Source organism: Salvelinus namaycush, chromosome 26 (assembly GCF_016432855.1).
Source record: "Salvelinus namaycush isolate Seneca chromosome 26, SaNama_1.0, whole genome shotgun sequence".
Classification (NCBI taxonomy): Eukaryota; Metazoa; Chordata; class Actinopteri; order Salmoniformes; family Salmonidae; genus Salvelinus; species Salvelinus namaycush.
This window is the reverse complement of record NC_052332.1, coordinates 11,747,837-11,765,179: the sequence shown is the minus strand read 5'-3', so window position 1 is coordinate 11,765,179 and position 17,343 is coordinate 11,747,837. Positions and strand designations below refer to the sequence as shown.

Genomic DNA, 17,343 nt, shown 5'->3' with positions numbered 1-17,343 from the left:
TGAATTCTGCAAAAACATCCTCCGTGTACAATGTAAAATACCAAATAATGCATGCAGAGCAGAATTTGACCAATCCCCGCTAATTATCAAAATCCAGAAAAGAGACGTTAAATTCTACAACCACCTAAAAGGAAGCGATTCCCTAACCTTCCATAACAAAGCCATCACCTACAGAGAGATGAATCTAGAGAACAGACCCCTAAGCAAGCTGATCCTGGGGCTCTGTTCACAAACACAAACAGACCTCACAGAGCCCCAGGACAGCAACAGCAACACAATTAGACCCAACCAAATCAGAGAAAACAAAAAGATAATTACTTTACACATTGGAAAGAATTTACCAAAAAACAGAGTAAACTGGAATGCTATTTGGCCCTAAACAGAGAGTAAACAATGGAAGAATACCTGACCACTGTGACTACGTACAGACTCAGTGAGCATAGCCTTGCTATTGAGAGAGGCCGCTGTAGGCAGCCTGGCTCTCAAGAGAAGACACTGCCCAAAAAACGAGGTGGAAACTGAGCTGCACTTCCTAACCTCCTGCTAAATGTATGACCATATTAGAGACACAATATTTCCCTCAAATTACACAGAACCACAAATAATTTCAAAACAAACACAATTCTGATAAACTACACTGTGGGTAAAATGTATATATACATAATATGACATTTGAAATGTCTCTATTCCTTTGGAACTTCTGTGAGCGTAATGTTTACTCTTAATTTTTTATTGTTTATTTCACTTTTGTATGATCTATTTCATTCGCTTTGGCAATGTTAACATATGTTTCCCATGCCAACAAAGCCATTTGAATTGAACAGAGAGGGGGGGGCCTAAGGAGAAAGACAGAGACCGCTATGGCACTTGGTTTGCGACTGTGGCGTTACGATGGCCCTAGCTGCTGGTGATAATGACTGCTGAAGGCTTGCCAATCCAAACTGAAGTGGAGTAGTCATGGTAACAGGGAAAGCCAGGTCCTAAACAGAAGAGGACAGTTCAGTCATAAACTAACTGTTAGCTAGAAAAGAGTTTGGTCAGCGCTTGGTTAGACTTCTTGTGTCACGTCCTGACCATAGAGAGTCCTTATTTTCTATGGTGGAGTAGGTCAGGGCGTGACTGGGGGGTTAGTCTAGTTTATATTTTCTATGTGGGGTTCTAGTTTCATTTGTCTACGTTGGTGATTTGTATGATTCCCAATTAGAGGCAGCTGGCAATCGATGTCTCTAATTGGGGATCATATTTAAGTAGCATTTTTTCCCCCCTGTGTTTTGTGGGATATTGTTTATGGGTAGTTGTATGTCAGCACTCCATTGTCGTCACATTTCGTTCTTGCTTTATTGTTTTGTGTGTTTCACTAAATAAAGATGTGGAACCCAGATCACGCTGCAGTTTGGTCCGAGTATGCTTCCAACGATCGTGACAGAATATCCCACCACAACAGGACCAAGCAGCGTGCCCAGGAGGAGAGTGTAACATGGACTTGGGAAGAGATCCTGGATGGGAAGGGATCCTGGACTTGGGAGGAAATCCTTGCAGGACAGGATCGCCTTCCTTGGCGGGAGACGCAAGGAGAGAAGGGAGGACAGTGACAACGCCGGGGTTCGCGGCCACAGAGATAGGCCAAAGGACAGCCCAATTTTTTTGTTGGGGGGGGGGGGGGGGGGGGGGGGCACATGGGGTGGTCGGCGGAACCGGGGAGTGAGCCAGAGCCTGTGTGGGAGTCGATAGAAGAAGGTAATGAGAGATACCGGAGAGAGGTTGTGGAAAGGAGTATGCTGCAGCACAGGCGCGTTTGAAAAGGGCCTTCTCAGCCCGGCACCGTCTGTGCCAGCTCTACGCACCAAGTCTCCAGTATGCCTTCACAGCCCAGTACGTCCTGTGCCAACTCCTTGTTAAAGTTCCGGAACAATTGATGCCGGCTATACTCACCAGGTCTCCAGTGCGCCTTCACAGCCCAGTACGTCCTGTGCCAGCTCCTTGCACTTGCCGTGCGAAGTGTGTTAAAGTTCCGGTACAATTGATGCCGGCTATACGCATCAGGTCTCCAGTACGCCTCCACAGCCCAGTACGTCCTGTGCCAGCTCCACGCACCAGGCCTCCAGTGCGCCTCCCCAGTCCGGTGCGTCCTGTGCCTGCTCCCCGCACTCGCCCTGAGGTGTGTGTCACCAGTCCGGTGCTACCTGTGCCGGCCCCACGCATCAGGCCTCCAGTGCGTCTCCCCAGTCCAGAGCATCCGGCGACGATCCCCAGTCCAGAGCTTCCGGCGACGGTTCCCAGTCCAGAGCTTCCGGTGACATTTCACAGTCCGGAACCTCCAACAACGGTCCACAGTCCGGAACCTCCAACGACGGTCCACAGTCCGGAACCTCCAACGACATTTCACAGTCCGGAACCTCCAACGACGGTCCACAGTCCGGAACCTCCTGAGACGGTCCACAGTCCGGAACCTCCTGAGACGGTCCACAGTCCGGAACCTCCTGAGACGGTCCACAGTCCGGAGCCTCCAACGACGGTCCACAGTCCGGAACCTCCTGAGAAGGTCCACAGTCCGGAACCTCCTGAGAAGGTCCACAGTCCGGAACCTCCTGAGACGGTCCACAGTCCGGAACCTCCTGAGACGGTCCACAGTCCGGAACCTCCTGAGACGGTCCACAGTCCGGAACCTCCTGAGACGGTCCACAGTCCGGAACCTCCTGAGACGGTGCACAGTCCGGAACCTCCTGAGATGGTGCACAGTCCGGAACCTCCTGAGATGGTGCACAGTCCGGAACCTCCGGCGACGGTTCCCAGTCCAGAGCTTCCGGCGACGGTTCCCAGTCCAGAGCTTCCGGCGACAGTTCCCAGTCCAGAGCTTCCGGCGACAGTTCCCAGTCCAGAGCTTCCGGCGACAGTTCCCAGTCCAGAGCTTCCGGCGACATTTCCCAGTCCAGAGCTTCCGGCGACAGTTCCCAGTCCAGAGCTTCCGGCGACATTTCACAGTCCAGAGCTTCCGGCGACAGTTCCCAGTCCAGAGCTTCCGGCGACATTTCACAGTCCGGAACCTCCAACGACGGTCCACAGTCCGGAACCTCCAACGACGGTCCACAGTCCGGAACCTCCAACGACGGTCCACAGTCTGGAACCTCCAACGACGGTCCACAGTCCGGAACCTCCAACGATGGTCCACAGTCCGGAACCTCCAACGACGATCCACAGTCCGGAACCTCCAACGACGATCCACAGTCCGGAACCTCCAACGACGGTCCACAGTCCGGAACCTCCAGAGAGACGGTCCACAGTCCGGAACCTCCTGAGACGGTCCACGGTCCGGAACCTCCTGAGACGGTCCACGGTCCGGAACCTCCTGAGACGGTCCACGGTCCGGAACCTCCTGAGACGGTCCACGGTCTGGAACCTCCGGCGACGGTCCACGGTCCGGAACCTCCGGCGACGGTCCACGGTTCGGAACCTCCTGAGACGGTCCACGGTCCGGAACCTCCTCATACGGCCCACGGCCCGGAACCTCCGGCGACGGTCCAAGGTCCAGAACCTCCAGCTCCAGGGCCTTCCTCTGCGCCAATGTCCAGTCCAAACACAGCATCCAGTCCAGCTCCATGGCAGGAGCCCTTCTCTGCGCCAATGCCCAGTCCAGACACGGCGTCCAGTCCCACTCCATGGCAGGAGTCTTCCTCTGCACCGATGTCCAGGCCAGGGCTGGTGTCCAGTCCCGCTCCATGGCAGGAGCCTTCCTCGGCATCTAGGTCCAGTCCAGGCACAGTGTTCAGCCTGGGTCCATGGCTGGATCCGCAAGATGAGCGGGTTCTTCAGCCCGCACCAGAGCCGCCACCAAAGATGGTGGATCCGCGAGCTGAGCAGGTTCTTCGTCCCGCACCAGAGCCGCCCCCGATGCTGGCGGATCCGCGGGATGAGCGGGTTCTTCGTCCCGCACAAGAGCCGCCACCGATGCTGGCAGATCCGCGGGATGAGTGGGTTCTTCGTCCCGCACCAGAGCCGCCTCCAATGCTGGCGGATCCGCGGGATAAGAGGGTTCTTCGTCCTGCACCAGAGCCGCCACCGTCACTAGACACACCCCCCCCCCCCCCCCCCCCCAACCCTCCCTTTTGGTTTCAGGTTTTGCGGCCAGAGTCCGCACCTTTGGGGGGGTGGGGGGGTACTGTCACGTCCTGACCATAGAGAGTCCTTATTTTCTATGGTGGAGTAGGTCAGGGCGTGACTGGGGTGTTAGTCTAGTTTATATTTTCTATGTGGGGTTCTAGTTTCATGTTTCTATGTTAGTGATTTGTATGATTCCCAATTAGAGGCAGCTGGTAATCGTTGTCTGTGTTTTGTGGGATATTGTTTATGGGTAGTTGTATGTCAGCACTCTATTGTCATCACGTTCGTTTAGTCTTTTTTGTTTTGTTTCGCTAAGTTTCATTTTCTAATAAATTATGTGGAACTCTACATCCGTTGCGCCTTGGTCCGATAATTATTCTAGCGAACGTGACATCTTGACCTCTACTGGAGGGGGGAGTTGATTTCTGTACCACAGTGAACAGTTCTATCTTTCAGATGTTAACCAGCTCCGAACGAAAACACATAACATTCATATCACAAAGCCTGACGAACCACTACAATCATGTAGCCTGTCATCTTCAACACCAGTACCAAACCCAACTCAAAGCACGTTGTTCATAAACAGACGCACACCATATGATAATCTCCTTATCACCAGGCGCAGAGGGCCAGGTGTTTCTGATTGGCTGTAATCCCTCTCTTCATTAGCATACAGCTGCGAGGCCGAGGCCCGGGTAACTTGAGTTCCAGCCAATCAATATCCATAAACCCCGGACAGAACGTCTGCTGCCACGGCAACCTAAGGATGGCTGAAAGGATCCTTCTACAAGGAACTCAGAATCCATAAAGGAAAGAATGTCCATTGTCCTCAAGTGTCATATCGGCAAAAAGGGAACCAGTTTTAGTGGATCACCGGACTAGTATGTTACATGTTGGCTACACTGAGCATGTTACATGCAGAAATAAGAGATCGGCACATTACTTCCCACACAAAGTGGAAATACAAACAGCTAATCTGAATCTAATTTCTATGATAGACCAGCTGGGAACTGATGTCCGTCTGTCCCTAGTTCCCTGAGACTGACCCATTGACAGACACAATGGGACAAAACCCCAACTCGCCTCTGCTTGTTCAGCCAGACAGACTGGAACCTCCCCGGTCCTGCCCTCTAACCTCCTCCCTCACCCACCTCCCCACCCACCCTCCCTCCTGTCAGTCAGTCTCCGGATATCTTATTCTTAGGAAGAGAGAGAGAGAGAGGAGAGAGAGAGAGAGGAGAGAGAGGAGAGAGAGAAAGAGAGCGAAAGAGAGCGAGAGAGAAAGAGAGAGAGAGAGAGAGAGAGAGGAGAGAGAGAGGAGAGAGGAGAGAGGAGAGAGAGAAAGAGAGCGAGAGAGACTTGAAATGTGTTTATCTTGTTCAAACCTTTGTGATGTAATGTTTACTGTTAATTTCCAACAGTTTTTTGTTGATATTATTTTGTGTCAAAATACACTTTTGTTTATTGTGTATTTCACTTGCTTTGGCAATGTAAACATATGTTTCTCATGCCAATAAAGCCCCTTTGAATTGAATTGAAAGAGAGAGACAGAGAGAGAGAGAGAGAGACAGAGAGAGAGAGAGAGAGAGAGGGAGGGGGTAGTTCTTTGTTATTGTGTGGGCCCCTCCCTGCTGGTTTCCCAGTAAAGGGACCAGGCTGGGGGCCGGTAGGCGCCAAGAGGGGGTCGGGAGTGTCTGATGTACCCCCAGCAGAGCCTCATCTCCGGGAGCCACATGAGCCCAAAGGACGGTGGGAGAAGAGGGAGAATGTGTCAGAGTATGAAAGAGTGTAAAGCAAAGTACACTCAGGGAAAGGGAGAGAAATAGAGGAGAGAAGACAGATTCACTCCGACGCTGCCTAATCTTAACAGTGTGCATGACTGAGAGAGAGAGAGAGCAGAGGAGAAAGAGAGCGAGAGAGAGAGAGAGCGGAAGAGAGACTGAGCGGCTGAGACAGAGAAAGAATGTGGTATTCACTATTCTATACAGTTCTACACATTACTATGATCTGTGGAAGACGGCTCTGAGGAGGATGAGTTCTACAAAGAAACTCTTTACTTCTTTCGCCCGTCATGGAAAGACTCCATCACCTTAACTGCTTCCACTCCTTTGGCCCTTTACACAGCAATGACCTGGTATACAACCACTGTAAAGCATTTACACAGTGTGTACACACACACACACACACACCCACTTTAGGCAGAAATAAAAAGACATCCTACCGCCCTACTTTTCCACTGTGCTCTGCTGACTAAAATCGTGTGACACTTTTCCATCCAGAGCCTACTGTAGGAGAGCATCTCTCAACCCTCCCAACTCTCTGTGGGTCTATAAAAGCCCTCGGACAGACAGGCGGCTGCTTTTAATTCAATCCCAAAGTCTCCTTTCGGGAGGCTGTGACGGAAAACCTCCTAACGTAATGTGACCTAGTTAGTCAGTCAGTAGGTCCGCCTGCCCGTGTTCCAACGCAGCCCTCCTCAAAGTCACTACGGTGGTTTCACTGTCAATTAACTGATCTTCGGGAAACAAAAGGACGTTGAAAAAAATATTCCTTTTGCGTGTTGGATTGCTTAGAGGGTTCCTGGGGGTTGTTGTTGAAAGGCTTCTAGCCCACTGACTTGCACACAAACATCAAAGAATATCGTAGAGTGGGTCAAAGAAAAAAACAAAGACTATGTCAAAACCAGATGCTGCAGTGAATCAGTGAAAGTGAAACTTCTCTTCTTTTACTCAGTCCCCCTCCTGCATCTGTAACATGTTAGTTTGAAGCAGTATGATGCAAACAGTGGTTGAAGTGGCTGACCAGTACTGAAAAAAACAGAAACTCTAACCTACTGCTTGAGAAACAGCATCTCTTATAGAACACCAGCTCTAAACCACAAACCCTGGTATGGTAAAATAAGAATTAAAGTCGAGTACGACGTATTACTGCAACCTTTTTCATTCCCCTTCAGGCAATCTGATGCAAACCAAACAGCCATGTTATAAGGCCTATCTCCTCTAGTAGTGAGTAGTGGGGGTCCTGTTGTGCCAAACTGTACACCAGATGTGGATCCCTGCCTCCACACTACAGCCTGACCCCTGACCCCACAGATTCCATTTAATCAGCCAATTTCACAGGCCTGTCACACCGAGCCTGTGGTCCAGCCTCGGGTTTCACACACACACTGATAGAGAAAGGATCTGATTTCAGCTAAGAACCGCCTCCAAATACTCTGTACTGGTACCCCATGTAAATAGCCGCACTATTGTTATTTACTGCTGCTCTTTAATTATTTGTTACTTTTCTTTTTTTGTATTCTTCTTAAAACTGCATTGTTGGTTAAGGGCTTATAAGTAAGCATTTCAGTGCTGTATTTGGCGCATGTGACAAATAAAATTGGATTTGAAATATTGATGTTAACTTAATCATTAGAGCAAATGTTTATATTTGGAAAAGGCCCGACCACTGGGGGCATTAAAAAGGTGTGCACCAAACCCTCCAATTGAAAGTCGCTTTAAGTGTCGCCGTGCCAAAGGGGAACATATTGACGAAAGCTATAAACTGAGGTCAGGGGCCTGGACTGATGACACACACATGTAGACAATGTCATCAAAGAGCAGAAAAGCTGAAGTTTGGAGAGCAGACTATGTGGTCTGTATGAACTGGTTGCCAGTCGAAGTCCGCAGAGTTTTTTTTATATGATGTTAAAAGAATCGCCAACTGCACTCACATCACCAGGCAGGCCGCAAAAAAAGCAGAGGCTGGTAAGATTTTTTCCACTCTTTGATAATTCACCATTCTGTTTAGGCAAAGGGGAGAAGAAGAAAAAAACAACAACATTAAAGAACTTTCCCGAAGCAACTGCTGCACTCCTAGCCTGCCAAGGCAGCCAGCAGGAGGAAGCGGATATTTTCCCCTTTTCCTGAGGCCAGAGCTGAACCGAGCAGAACAGTGGAGCCTTCTCCAGCAGGCCTATAATGATTGAAGCCTGTTTGATTCCAGGTTTTTTTATTGGTCCAAACATGGAGCTCTGAGGGACACCACGTGCTTCGTCTCTCCAGCATTAACCACAGCCAGTCTTCCACTCCACAGCCGGTCTTCCAATGGCGGCCATCTTTATTCTTAGACACAGGTGAGTCCCCATTCAATGATGTGGCAACTTCTGACCAAGACCACACAATGACTGTGCTGCAGCATGCCACAGCCACGCATTCAGGGTTGGCTATAGCGTGACAATGAATGGTAGCATATTTAGCGATTTACTTTAAAGGTCCGGTCTATCTAAATGTGTCTTGGGTATTTCATGCAAGTACTGTGACGGGAAACATAGAAAAGTAACAGAGAGAACCTTCACACTAGGACTAGAACTGCTGCTACTCTGTTATTATCTATGCATAGTCACTTTAACTCTACCTACATGTACATATTACCTCAATTACCTCGACTAACCGGTGCCCCCGGACATTGACTCTGTACCGGTACCCACTAGCCTCGCTATTGTTATTTTACTGCTGCTCTTTAATTACTTGTTCCTTTTATTTCTTATTCTTATTTGTGTTTTTTTAAACTGCATTGTTGGTTAGGGGCTTGTAAGTAAGCATTTCAGTGTAAGGTTGTATTCGGCGCATGTGACTAATACAATTTTATTTTATTTGTTCTTAGGTGAATAGTTATTGATTCCCTACCGACTGTTGCTATAGACACTCCTTGAATGGCTTGAGCCTTGGGACAACAACAAGCATTCTCCTTCAACACAGTGCCACATCCACTATTCACACAAATCAATATTTTACTGCAGCATTTCAGTTTGGATTCTTTAGACAATTGTATTGGCAGCCAACTCCCCCTGCAGAGCTATGGGCTGGCTAACTAAGGAAAGAGGAGAGGGCCGGGCTGGCCTATATAGCAGATCTCATATATGAGATGGTTTTCATGGGACACAATCTCTATATCACTGCTATTATGAGGTTGACAATACAGGGGTCCAAAGGCTTCACCTTAGCCAGTAATATAATATTTCTTCCCCCCCAGGGCTCTCCCACACATAGGCTTACAGAAGTGCACACGCGCACACAGGTGGGATATGTTCTCAGGTTGTTGCTTTGAAGGGGGGAAGGGGGAGTAGGGTCAGAAACAACAACAAAAAACTTTAGCAAGTTGCCTATTTATGACCACTTCAGTCTCAAAAGCCCCTCTAGGAAAGATATGTCCTCTCCTTTTTTGACTTTTTTTTAGTTTGGCATGAATTAGTCCATCAGTTTGACAGGTCAGCATTCTAGTTGGGATATTCCACCAAAATCACAGTTCAGGGAGTTCCCTCTGAACCATTTAAGATCAGCCAAACTGGCCAGCCACTAGGTCAGAGAGAAAATAGCTACTTCTGCCTCAGTGACAACTCCCCGTCTGCATTTGTTTACATTATGAGTTGGATGTTTGCCAGGTATAAATAGGCTGTGTTTTTTTAATCAAATGTCGTTCATTCCCTTAGGAAAAAAGATTAGAGCGCAGTATAACTGCAGTATGCTGCAAATACTGCCTTCAAAATAACACGTGTTTCTACTGCAGTCATTTTGCAGTGTAACTGCAATTAAAGCGAAGGATAACTGCAGATCAACTGCATCTAAAATACAACAGTCCACTGCAGTTACTGCACTTTTACTGCAGTTTCAAACTGCTATCTTTTCTTTTTCAAACTGCTATCTTTTCTTTGTAAGGGCAATATTTTTGTTGTGCAGGCATATACCTTTTCTGTGTGTCCTATTATTGACGTGTAATTTGTTCAAAGTAAATTTGACAGTTAATTTGACGGAAACCGCTGAAATAGCTCTCAGGCATACATACACAGGCATAATAACATTGTAAAAACATGAGAACAGGCACCGCGCTGATTAGATCCGTATACAGAAAAATAATGGGAGAGTAGAATGTGAAACGTTGCCTGACAAACTATTCGTCAATCTGGTTTCCCCACAACGCCGAACCAGCAGCTCCCAGACAAATGAAAACAATTACATTTACTATGACATTTTCTCTAAAGTAATCTAAGCATTGTTGAAAATACATTGTATATGAAATCAGTGTAAGTGAATAACGGGAATAGGCTATAGATGAAAAACGGATTGAATGGCAAAAGCAAAATAAATCATTCTCCCTACTTACGGGTAGGTTTTCCAAGTTTTGCAAAACGTCCAGCGATGAATATGGGCGCTTTTCAATAAAAAAATCCAACTGGCGGAAATAACTTTTTTAAAACCACTATTTTTGCGTTACACGTTTCTTTGTGGATAATGCCGTGTGCTGCCTCTACCCACACGATTCCTTGGTCCAAGTGTATTTCTACCCCACGCTTTCTCTCTTTGACCACGAATGAGTGAGGCGCAAGCGGTTTTCTCCGGACCAGTCTGCTTACATCTGAGAGCGAGTGACGTTATTCTCGTGTTACCGTTTAATCTCTCTCTCTCTCTCTCTCTCTCTCTCTCTCTCTCTCTCTCTCTCATTACGTTTCATTAAAACTTTATAGATTTACTGGAGGATGTTTGAGGGGAGGTATGCCCTGTTCTGTGTGCCCATATGTTTGAACCCTGCTCCATTCCTACATGATCTTATGCCATGCACACTCATGTCGCAGTTGTGTGGTCAACACAAGCCAATGTCATTCAGGTTGAACACTTCACATTCTTCAGAGGAGCCAGAGTATTTAGAGGTCATAGCCATATTACATGTATTACTGCAGTGAAAAAGGAAACACTGAAATCCTTGTTGAACCTAATTGACTTATGTGAAAGGTTGTACTGTGCCATCTCCCATTCACACATAGTCTCTAGTGTTTGTTGTCTGGTGGTCTGGTGTGTTTTAGTCAGAATGAATGGAGAGATGGAGCCCATTCATAGCAGATATCTCAGTTCAGCTTTTGTGTATTAGTTGACATTGTGTGAAGTTTACAGGGCAGAGGAGCAGGGAGAATGGGCTGTTGTGACTGGAGAAAGGGACAACTGGTGCCAGGAACTCTCAAACTTATAATTGTGCTTCTTGAAATTTGAATGAAGCTGGGAAACAGTTACTGGTACAGGGACTTACTACTAAGCGCATTCAACCAAGGAGGTTTGAGGAAACCACATCCTAAAACCATCATCACAAGATTAAAATGGTTGACAGGTTTTTATAGTTAGCTACTTTGAGTAGTTTCCTTAAAAAAAAAAAATCTTCTTTTGATGAAAAAAACCAACACCCTCAAAATAGCTTGAAATAAAACCACCAAAAAGTGGCACTTTTGATGTAACTTTTGATGAAGAAGTTAACACACACACACACACACACACACACACACACACACACACACACACACACACACACACACACACACACACACACACACACACACACACACATCAAGGGCATTCTTGACACAGTCCTTGTGACAGCAGAGAGATAAGGGCAGTGGGCTGTCTCCAGCTTGGTTTGTTTACAGTGGAGCAGAGCTCTGTGTCTTTGTTATGACTACACACACACACACACACACACACACACACACACACACACACACACACACACACACACACACACACACACACACACACACACACACACACACACACACACCTGGAGGGCTTGGACGACCTAGCACTGAGCAAGTTCCTCTTCCTAAAAAAGCCTTACTGCTGGTAATTACTATTGTTTTACACAATGGTGTGTGTGTGTGTGCAGGGTTGGGTAGGTTACTTTCTAAATGTAATCCGTTACAGTTACTAGTTACCTGTACAAAACTGAAATCAGTTATGGAATTTTTAGATTACCCAAATTTAGTGACATAATCTGATTACTTTCAGTTACTTTTGGATTACTTTCCATTTAAGAGGCATTAGAAGAAGACAAAAATAATCCATCAAATGTGTTTGGTGTGTCATCATAGTGGTCTCTGACTTGTGCTCAGACTTGCTCATGTGGAACAAACTTAAACTTGTGCCTTTTTTCAATGTTTAACTGAATGTCATTGAGAAAACAGAAAAGTGTCAATGTATTTTTTTGCAAACAACCTTTCTGAATTGAATAGTAATCCAAGAAGTAATAATCTAGTGTTTCAAAAGTATCTGTAATCTAATTACAATATTTTTTACTGGTAATGTAACTGATTTGTTTTTTTGTAACCAGATTGCATGTAACTGATTACATGTAATCAGTTACTCCCCAACCCTGTGTGTGTGAGAACCAGATTACATGTTATCAGTTACTCCCCAACCCTGTGTGTGTGTGTGTGTGAGTGAGTGCGTGCGTGTAAACCAGTTGATGGATCTGTAGGATAATGTTTTCTGAGCGTTGGGTGTGATGAGCGCTTGGCCTGCGAGCGAGTGAGGCTCAAGGTCCAACACATTCCTGCCTGCATTGGTCAGTAAAGGATTTCTAATCTGTTTTCGCAGGCTGCACAGACACACACACAAATATTTTTGGGAATTCCTCTCCCAGTCTGACTTCGCTATATGAGAGCTGAGAACTTCCCCAGGCTGGTGGATTTCATCCTTGTGGACATTCCAGAACAGAATCAAGGTGCGGCACACATTCTACTCCGCATGAAGTCATCGTGGAAACATCTGAGTCTGACACTGGCGAGGCCAACGAAGGCCACTGTCATATCTATCAGGGGCATCGGGGCAGAGGGGGATCTGATCTCTGGCTTAGCGTTACCACAGCTGATAAAACAAACGTGAGTGGTGGGCCTACATCAGAGAGAGAGAGAGTGTGTGTGTGTGACTCTGTGTGTATGTGTGTGCCAGGGTGAATCAGATGGGGTTGATTCAGCAAGGCCACATTGGAGAGACGTGTGTTTATCACACCCTAAGGCAGCCAGCAGCACAGTGTGAAACAAAGACACTGAGGGGAGGAGACCGACTATGACGACACTGTGGAGAAACACTTGTTCATAATGACGAGGAGAAGAGGGAGGGGCTTTGTGTTTTTGTTTAGGGGATAGCTAGTTCCTGTATAACAAGGGTGTCAAACTTAATCAGCTCAAGGGCCATATTGAAAAAAAAAAAAAAATTCACGGCCCAGATATAGCCTATTATGTTTATTTTTTTAAACAAAAAACAGTGCATACAACTGCCACCCAAACTGTCCATTGTTTTATTCTGAAAAATATGTCCCTTTATAATGTCCACTGAACAAAAATATAAACCCAAAATGTAAAGTGTTGGTCCCATGTTTCTCGAGCTGAAATCAAAGATCCCAGACATTTTTCACAGAAAAACCCTGTTAGTGAGCATTTCTTCTTTGCCGAGATAATCCATGTTATCTTGACATATCAAGAAGCTGATTAACAGAATGATCATTACACAGGTGCACCTTGTGCTGGGGACAAAAGTCCACTCTAAAATGTGCAGTTGTAACAAAACACAATGTCACAGACGTCTCAAGTTTTGAGGGAGTGTGCAACTGGCATGCTGACTATAGGAATGTCCACCAGAGCTATTGCCAGATAATTTAATGTCATTTCCATACAAATCATTGCGTGCGCCGGATAGAAATGTGTCACGGGCCAGATTCTGCCTTGTTTGACACGTGTCATATAAAGTGTCAAATGTTTTCCTACCTGTGGTTTGAAGTTCACCTGAACAAAAAATGTATGTCATCAACTTCAATGAACTATTCTCTTCACATCAGAAAACAGAGCAAACGTTGAGTCAAATGTACAATTAATGCTGCAGAAGATTTAGGTAGACTAATGTTATTCGCTGCAGTATGGTTATTAGTGAATTTCCAGGAATTGGAAAACTTACTAACTGTATGTAAAATACGATGTGAAATCAGACCAAACTACTGAGGAACTCTTTGTAACAATATTCACAAGTGAGTCTGGGACGAGCAAAGAGTCTACTTTCAAATGTCATGTCCCACCTCAACTCTTCAGTCCAAAGCTATTAGCTTCAGTACGGTGGTTTGTAATGAGAGGAACCATGAAGATGACCTGTGACCTTTGTGAGAGCAGCAGACAAAATCCCGCGCCGGTCTTGGAAAATCCCAAGCATGCAGAACGCGACAACGGTCTTGTCTTGCTACATTCTTAATCTTTGTTATTTTTTGTTGTTGTACTTTTTACTCCCCTTTCTCCCCAATTTCATGATCTCCAATTGGTAGTTACAGTCTTGTCCCATCGCTGCAACTCCCGTACGGACAATGACATTCTGGCTGGCTGGGACACAGCCCGGGATCAAACCCAGGTCTGTAGTGACACCTCTAGCACTGCGATGCAGTGCCTTACTTGCTGACTAGACTGGGTGTGCGCACGTTGATTTTGTCTATCCACACCAGATGCGATCAAGACATGCAGGTTGAAACATCAAAACAAACTCGGAACCAACTATATTAATTTGAGGACAGGTCGAAAATCAATAAACATTCATGGCAATTTAACTAGCTAGCTTGCTGTTGCTAGCTAATTTTTCCTGGGATAAACATTTGGTTGTTATTAATCCACAGATAAAAGGGTAAACCGAGTTCATTTTCAGTAATCTCTCCTCCGTCAGACTTCTTATTTGGACTTTATATGACAGTGGGCAACCAACTTTAAGGTGCATTACCACCACCAACTGGACTGGAGTGTGGACCTCAGTTCATCTTTCAATCCCCAACGTGGGTATATGCCCCTAAAAACCAATGAGGAGGAGATGGGAGAGGTGGGACTTGCAGCGCGTCAAGTGTCACAAATAGAACCAAGTTCTATTTTAGCGCCTGGCTAAGTAGACACGCGCGAGCGAGCAGTTTGTATGCAATGATTGAATAACATGTACAGTTGAAGTCGGAAGTTTACATACACCTTAGCCAAATACATTTAAACTCAGTTTTTAACAATTCCTGACATTTAACCCTGGTAAAAATTCCCTGTCTTAGGTCAGTTAGGATCACCACTTTATTTTAAGAATGTGAAATGTCAGAATAATATTAGAGAATGATTTATTTCAGCTTTTATTTCTTTCATCACATTCCCAGTGGGTCAGAAGTTTACATACACTCAATTAGTATTTGTTAGCATTGCCTTTAAATTGTTTAACTTGGGTCAAACGTTTTGGGTAGCCTTCCACGAGCTTCCCACAATAAGTTGGGTGAATTTTGGCCCATTCCTTCTGACAGAGCTGGTGTAACTGAGTCAGGTTTGTAGGCCTCCTTGCTCGCACACACTTTTTCAGTTCTGCCCATTCATTTTCTATAGGATTGAGGTCAGGGCTTTGTGATGGCCACTCCAATAACTTGACTTTGTTGTCCTTAAGCCATTTTGCCACAACTTTGGAAGTATGATTGGGGTCATTGTCCATTTAGAAGATCCATTTGCGACCAAGCTTAACTTCCTGACTGATGTATTGAGATGTTGCTTCAATATATCCAAATAATTTTCCTCCTCATGATGCCATCTGTTTTGTGAAGTGCACCAGTCCCTCCTGCAGCAAAGCACCGCCACAACATGATGCTGCCACCACGTGCGGAGGTCTTGGGTGATTTCTTTTGATTTTCCCATAATGTCAAGCAAAGAGGCACTGAGTTTGAAGGTAGGCCTTGAAATACATCCACAGATAAACCTCCAACTGACTCAAATGATGTCAATTAGCCTATCAGAAGCTTCTAAAGCCATGACATCATTTTCTGGAATTTTCCAAGCTGTTTAAAGGCACAGTCAACTTAGTGTATGTAAACTTCTGACCCACTGGAATTGTGATCCAGTGAATTATAAGTGAAATAATCTGTCTGTAAACAATTGTTGGAAAAATTACTTGCCAAAACTATAGTTTGTTAACAAGACATTTGTGGAGTGGATAAAAAACAAGTTTTAAATGACTCCAACCTAAGCGTATGTAAAGTTCCCGACTTCAACTGTGTGTACATTTATTTTTGTAATGCGAGCGGTGTGGTCATTATGTTAGACCGCTGCACTACAGGAGGCCTTCACCTTTATTCTGCCAGTTGTTCGCAGTAATGAGTGTCGGCTGTGAAAAGCAGACACACACTCTGGCGCTATACCCCATTTTCACTCTCACACACACACACACAATGGCAGGTAGAGTTACAGTTAAAAAGGTGCTTAATGAATGAAGGGAGAAAGGGATGAAAGAAGTGAGGAGTAAACAGCACAGTTAGGAGTGAGATGTGTGTGAGAGAGAAAATGGGGTTGTGGTTAGTGCTGTAGTTAGTGATATCACAGGCCTGCTGCTGCTGTGTCAAATTGGAGTAATGGGAATGTTGAGGAGATACGTGGGAGGACTACACTCTAAACTAAACCAATATTTAGCCACCAAAAGTGCTGTGCGTCTCCCTTCTGACATACAGAATATTTGAGGACGTCTTTCTTCCGTTTACTCTTTGACAAAGGATATATTGATGTGGTAAAAATCCGGGCCATGCAACTGTCATCTTTTGTGATTCCTAAACGTCACTAACGGTACAGTTTGTCCCTCTCCTGCGGTCAATCAGCTCACATGACAGGCCAAGTGTCAACGGTCACGTTGGTGACCAGGCCGTCGGCCCTCTGCAGGCGGCGTTTCCTGTGACTACCCAGCATGCTGCTGGCCGGAGGGAGGTCAAAGGGCGGGGTCATAAAGTGTCTGTAGAGGAAATGCGTTTCTTAGAGATGGAAATGGTCACTGGGGGGAATGTGTGTACTTCGGTTTGTCCTTCTGCACTAACAAGTGTACTACATATTAACACGATATTACGCTGAGAGGGTCTCACATGTTAATATATCATTGGCTCGTTGAACCATATTCTCTTTAGACACCTAGTAGCACAGAGTTAGAACGTCAAGTGAATCCAAACATCACACACACAAGGCCGCTCTCCGATAGTGAGACAGACAGTGTGTGTGTGATTGGGGCGTGGATGTTATGTCTCTGGCCATACTAGCAGGATCTGGGACATTCCTCATGTTTCTAACCTCTGACCCCTAAAATACTCCTAATCCATTTAGCACCTATTTATAAACTCCTAAGACAACCACAGCAGGAGTTAACTGACCCCAATCATATGGTTGTTATTACACGAAGCTAAGTTATACAACTAGCGAAAGGATCTTACTGTTACCACATACCAGTATTTATATCCAAACCCACTTACACGAAACACATTCACACGATAAATCATACATTCAGGGATAAGTCAAAGTGGGAACCAAACCCGTAACCCAGCTGTTGCTGATACCATGATCTCACCATCTAAGTATGGGGCTGAACAAGCCCGTGGGTTTCTTCCTGTTGACGGCCCTGTTTGACACCAACACAGGAGGGG

The 17,343-nt window shown here is 45.9% G+C and overlaps 1 protein-coding gene across 2 annotated transcripts in view; it reads right to left on the bottom strand.

Annotated features, from left to right (window-relative positions):
* The window catches only part of LOC120021254 (LHFPL tetraspan subfamily member 2a protein), a 68,228-nt gene extending 57,746 nt beyond the window's left edge, over positions 1–10,482 (bottom strand). For both annotated transcript variants that reach the window (XR_005472486.1, XM_038964924.1), the window contains exon 1: positions 10,240–10,482. The gene's annotated coding sequence lies outside the window, so the exon portion shown is untranslated. The remainder of the gene's footprint in view (positions 1–10,239) is intronic.
* Between the last annotated feature and the right edge of the window lie 6,861 nt (positions 10,483–17,343).